Genomic DNA, 6,770 nt, shown 5'->3' with positions numbered 1-6,770 from the left:
AGGCCAAGTCACCTACAAAAAAAAAAAAAAAAAAAAAAAAAAGCCCATCAGACTAACAGCAGACCTCTCAGCTGAAATTCTACAAGCCAGAAGAGATGGGGGGCCCAATATTCAACATTCCTAAAGAAAAGAAATCCCAATCCAGAATTTCATATCCAGCCAAACTAAGCTTCGTAAGTGAAGGAGAAATAAGATCCTTTTCAGGCAAGTAAATGCTGAGGAAATTCATTACCACCAGACCTGCCTTACAAGAGCTAGTGAAGGAAGCACTAAATACGGAAAGGAAAAACCATTACCAGGCACTACGAAAACACACTGAAGTACACAGATCACTGACACTATAAAGTAACCACATAAACAAGTGTACAAAATAACCAGCTAAAATGATGACAGGATCAAATCCACACAGAACAATACTAACCTCAAATTGAAACAGGCTAAATGACCTAATTAAAAGATAGAGAGTGGTAAGCTGGATAAAGAACCAAGACCATTGTTTTGAAGAGACCCATCTCACATGCAGTGACAAACATAGGCTCAAAATAAAGGGATGGAGAAAAATCTATCAAGCAAATGGAAAACAGAAAAAAGCAGGGGTTGCAATCCTAGTTTTTGACAAAACAGACTTTAAACCAACAAAGATTTTTAAAAAGACAAAGAAGGGGCCGGGCGCGGTGGCTCAAGCCTGTAATCCCAGCACTTTGGGAGGCCGAGATGGGCGGATCACGAGGTCAGGAGATCGAGGCCATCCTGGTTAACACGGTGAAACCCCGTCTCTACTAAAAAATACAAAAAACTAGCCGGGCGAGGTGGCGGGCGCCTGTAGTCCCAGCTACTCGGGAGGCTGAGGCAGGAGAATGGCGTAAACCCAGGAGGCAGAGCTTGCAGTGAGCCGAGATCTGGCCACTGCACTCCAGCCTGGGCAACAGAGCGAGACTCCGTCTCAAAAAAAAAAAAAAAAAAGAAAAGAAAAGAAAAGAAAAAGACAAAGAAGGGCATTACATAATGGTAAAGGGTTCAACTCAACAAGATTTAACTATCCTAAATATAATATGCACCCAACACAGGAGCACCCTGATTCATAAAGCAATTTCTTAGAGACCTTCAAAGAGACTTAGACACCCACAAAATAATAGTGGGAGACTTAAACATCCCACTGACAGTATTAGACAGATCATTGAGACAGAAAATTAGCAAAGATATTCAGGATCTGAACTCAGCACTGGATCAAATGGATCTGTTACATATTTACAGAAATCTCCACTCAAAAACAACAGAATATACGTTCTTCTCATCACCACATGGCACATGCTCTAAAATCAATCGCATAAGGCTGGGTGCAGTGGCTCACACCTGTAATCCCAGCACTTTCGGAGGCTGAGGCAGGCAGATTACCTGAGATCAGGAGCTCGAGACCAGCCTGGCCAACATGGTAAAACCCCATCTCTACTAAAAATACAAAAATTAGCCGGGCATGGTGGCGCATGCCTGTAGTCTCAGCTCCTCAGGAGGCTGAGGCAGGAGAATCGCTTGAACCCAGGAAGCGAAGGTTGCAGTGAGCCAAGATTGTGCCATTGCACTCCAGCCTGGGCAACAAGAGCGAAACTCCATCTCAAAAAAAAAAAATAAAAATAAAAATAAATCACATAATAGAAAGTAAAACACTCCTCAGCAGATGGAAGAGAACTGAAATTATAACAAACAATCTCTCGGGCCACAGCGCAATCAAATTAGAAGCCAAGACTAAGAAATTCACTCAAAGACATACAATTACATTACAATTACATGAAAATTGAATAACCTGCTCCTAAATGACTTCTGGGTCGATAATGAAATTGAGGCAGAAATGAAGAAGTTCTTTAAAACTAATGAGAACAAAGATACAACATACCATAGTCTCTAGAACACAGCTATGGCAGTGTTAAGAGGGAAATTTGTAGCACTAAATGCCCACATCAAACAGTTAGAAAGATCTCAAATTAACAACCTAACATCACAACTAAAAGAACTAGAAGTAGATGAGGTCTAGAGAAAATGAGGGTCAGTGAGCCATCCCTTGGGAGGCAGAGGTAAAAGGAGGAATGACTTCTCTCAGGCTTGCTGGCCCTAATCCCAAGAGGCAAGGCTGAAGGTGGAAGCTGGAAGGCAGAAGCCGGTTCATTCTCCTACCCTACACCACCTCTAGTGACTCAGAGACTTAGGATGATAGAGCAGCATGGATCCCACAGAGACCAAGAAGTCTCTCCCTGTCTCATGTTACAGAGATCTAAGATGAAATTTTCCCAAGTCACACAGCAATTCAGTGGCAGAGCTGGAGCTACAGCTCAGACCATGTGGCTCCAAATTTAGTGCTCTTTCAATAATATTAGGCTGCCCTAGCAACTCAATGGTGGACAAACAAAATACCCCCACTAGGTTGCAAGGGAGTCTGGCTGAGATCCCATGGTTCCATCAAGGAGAGGAGACGAAACTGAATCACCCCGGCCTCCCTAAACCCTCATCCCAGCAAACATTGCCCATAACCACTACCTTCACAATCTGGGAGCTGTTTATAAATAACTTTCTCAAATGTTCTGGGATCTCTTGCTCCACTTCCAAAGTCACCTCTGACAAAGTCACCTCTGCCACCGTGATGCACCTTTTTCTTCTCTCTCTCTCTCTGTTTGGCCTCAGCTTTCCAGAAGAGCCCTGCTGGACAGCCCCAGGAATGCTGAGGTAGTGAAGCTGACTACACCCTTCATTTAGGTTTTGCTAAACTATCTGAGACTTGGGGTCAGTAGCCTGCCCTGAAATCTCATATTATCCCTCTTGGCCTGGGTTCCCATTAAGGAACCCCCAACCCTAAGAAAAGGCTCTGCTCCCACCCCTTTCTACCAACTTCCCAAAGATGAGGTAGGCACTTTGGGAGGCTGAGGCAGGCAGATCATCTGAGGTCAGGAGTTTGAGACCAGCCTGGTCAACATGTTGAAACCCCGTCTCTACTAAAAATACAAAAATTAGCCAGGCGTGGTGAGGGGCACCTGTAATCCCAGCTACTTGGGAGGCAGAGGCAGGAGAATCACTTGAACCCAAGAAGCGGAGGTTGCAGTGAGCTGAGATCATGCTACTGCACTCCAGCCTAGGCAATGGAGTGAGACTCCATCTCAAAAAAAACAAAAACAAAAGAAAAACGCAAAGAGGAGTCAGGACATAAAGAGCTATGGAGAAGTGGCCCTCAGTCAAGAGAAAGCAGGCAGCCTGCTCTGGCTTCCTTGCCCAAAGGTGGCTCATTTCTGGCCCCTGGGAAAAAAGGTGAATGGGATAAAATGGATCCCAAGGTCAAGAAAGAGTCTCCTATGAGGGAGAGAGATGACTCTAACTTGACTACTGTTCAAGTTCCTTTCTGCTTCCCAGCAAAAGCTCTCACAGAACATTGAACTGTCCAGCCCCTTGTAGGACAAAGGGAAGAGTGAAGTCCACCAAGAGAGGGAAATGGTGAGGAGGCAACTAAGCCCAGACTGTAATCTTAGCCTTTTGCTACACTGTAATGGTGTAGATATAAAACAGTCTACACCATTCCAGGACATAGAGATGGGTGTCTTTCTTGGAGTCGCTAGAAACTGATATGGTTTGGCTGTGTCCCCACCCAAATCTCATCTTGAATGGTGGCTCCCATAATTCCTATGTGTCATGGGAGTGTTTGAAATGCTTGTTCCCCAGTGCCGTAAAGAAATAGCATTTAAACATAAATTTAACTTCCTCAGCAAGGCCATTTTTATACTTTCTGCAGAAAGGGTACACTTGCCAGCAGTTTTGCCACCAGAGTACACCGAACAAAGGAGACAGGGTCATTTATAACCTGACACGTCCACCCTACTGCTGTGTCCAGTTTCCATGTGGTGGAACAGGACCTCACATTCTGTATTTGTCCTGATTGCCTAGCAACTTAAAACTTTTTAAAAGAGGCAAAGGCAGAGGAGAACAAAGGAAGGAGGAATCAACTTGTAGAACGCTGAGAAAGGTGAAAACACCTTCAAATAAGGAAGAGGAACAGGCAATGGCCTAATGCTTGCTTAGACCAGTATAAGCATGCCAGGGCAAATATTCAGGCTAAATTGGGGGAGCTAAGAACGTAAAGTACATTGATTTCTTTATTACAGCTAGCAGATATTTAAGAATGTTAGCACAAGTCTTTTAATAAATTTTGCTTCTAAAAGAAGTTACTATTTATTCCTAATTAGATGGGGAGGAAAGTCTTTGAAAAGGAATCTCGACTTTACTTTTTGCAGGAGGGACCTGGTGAATCATGGAGGCAGGTCTTTCCCTTGCTGTTCTCATGATAGTGATTAGGTCTCACGAGATCTGATGGTTTTATAAAAGGGAGTTCCCTTACCCAAGCCCTCTTGCCTGCTGCCATGTAAGATGTGACTTTGCTCCTCATTTGTCTTCAGCCATGATTGTGAGGTCTCTCCAGCCATGTGGAACTGTGAGTCAATTAAATCTCTTTCCTATGTAAATTATCCAGTCTTGGGTATGTCCTTATTAGCGGCATGAGAACAGAGTAATATAGAGACCATGCCCCAAACAGCCACCAGCTACCCTATCTTGGTAAACTCCACAGTGGATGAAAGAGGAGAAAATAGCTCTTCAGCATTGGGGCAGCTGAGTTTTTGAGTCCCTAGAATGGGGCCTGATAGGATTTCTTTAGAGAAACCAAGGTGAGTATTTGGGGAAGAGGTCAACATGTGTGTGTATAACTACACTAATGCGGTAGGCATTAACTCTACTGGGACTGATATTTGGGTAGTATGCAAGGATAGAGTTGTACAGGTTGTTAAAATATTTAAAAACTTCTATACTGATTGGTATCACTCTTCACTCGCGCCACCACCACCTTGATTCCTTCATGAGAACTCTTCCCCCTAGGACCTCCCCATATAATTCAACAACCAAAGGATTAATGCCTGGCATAGCAGTGGCCTCCAGGACTCTGCTCTAACACTAGGGCCACCAAAGTTTGTAGGTGCTCAGAGTCCTTTCCAGGTGTCAAATATTCAGAATATCACCCCTAATTATCTGTACATACCCTGGGGAGAAACCAAGGTGCAGAGAGGCCAAGGTCACACAGCTAGTTATATGGCTGATTGTATCCCCTCAAACTTCGTATGTTGAAGCTCTGACCCCCAGCACCTCAGAATGTGACTGTATTTGGAGACTGAGTCTTTAAAGAAGTGATTAAGTTAAAATGAGGCTGTTGGACCCAGCATGGTGGCTCATGCCTGTAATCCCAGCATTTGGGAGGCCAAGGAGGGTAGATCACGAGGTCAGGAGTTTGAGACCAACCTGACCAACATGGTGAAACCCTGTCTCTATTAAAAATACAAAAAAAAAAAAAAAAAAAAAAAAAAAAATTAGCCGGGTGTGGTGGCGCATGCCTGTAATCCCAGCTACTCAGGAGGCTGAGGAAGAATTGCTTGAACCAGAGAGGCGGAGGTTGCAGTGAGCCGAGATCGCACCACTGCACTCCAGCCTGGGTGACAGAGGGAGACTCTGTCTCAAAACAAACAAACAAACAAACAAAAAACAAACAAACAAACAAAAATCATGAGGCTGTTAGGGTAGGCCCTAATCCAATCTGACTGACATCCTTTTAAGAAAAAAATATAGACTGGGTGCGGAGGCCCGCGCCTGTAATCCCAGCACTTTGAGAGGCCGAGGTGGGCGGATCACGAGGTCAGGAGATCAAGACCATCCTGGCCAACATGGTGAAACCCTGTCTCTACTAAAAATACAAAAATTAGCTGGGCGTGATGGTGCGTGCCTGTAGTCCCAGCTACTTGGGAGGCTGAGGCAGGGAGAATTGCTTGAACCTGGGAGGCGGAGTTTGTGGTGAGCTGAGATGGTGCCACTGCACTCCAGCCTGGTGACAGAGCAAGACTCTATTTAAAAAAAAAAAAAAAAGAAGAAGAAGAGAATATTGGAAAAGACAGACAGACACACCAGGGATGCATTAACACAGAGGAAAGACCATGTTGAAGACACAGCAAGAAGGTAGCCATTGGCAAGCCAAGGAAAGAGGCCGCAAAAGAAATCAACCCTGCTAAGACCTTGCTCTTGGACTTCCAATCTTCACAACTATGAGGAAATAAATTTCTGTTGTTTAAGGCCACCGATTCTGTAGCATTTTGTTATGGCAGCCCTTACAAACTAACACAACTAGGTAATAACAGAGAGAGAAATTCACCCCAGGTCTATTTGCCTGCAAGCCCGTGCTCTGAACAGATTCTGCTGTCTCTATTTATACAATGAAGGAAGTCAGCTCTTATGAGAATCCAGTGAAGGAAAGGATTTGGTATAATATTGAGGGACATGACTCCTCAGAGAGTATTCTTATCTGCCAGGAAAGATCTAAGAGCAACGCCTTGTGCACAGTAAGTGCTCATAAAATGTGTATGGTGCTAAATGAGGGTATACCTCAACAAAGGGTCTGAAAGGGAAAAATAACAAGTTTCCTAACCCTAGAGTGCCCAAATCCCAGAAACTGGTGCTAAAAGCAATTCACTGGAAAGCCTTCACTGAATGATGCAAACTAAGGAGTAGAACTAGGGTTGCCAATCAACCCACTAATTTATTCTCCATACCCACACACTCACATGAAACAATGCAAGTCCTCCCCTCCCCACATCATACACACTCGTATCAAACTCTGACATACACTCTCACTCACATACAGATACTTGCAAAGCTTACATGAGCTCCCATAGACATATCTTGCCCACACTTTCATATAT

This window comes from Macaca thibetana, chromosome X (genome assembly GCF_024542745.1).
Source record: "Macaca thibetana thibetana isolate TM-01 chromosome X, ASM2454274v1, whole genome shotgun sequence".
Lineage (NCBI taxonomy): Eukaryota > Metazoa > Chordata > Mammalia > Primates > Cercopithecidae > Macaca > Macaca thibetana.
Note: the sequence above shows the minus strand (reverse complement) of the source record.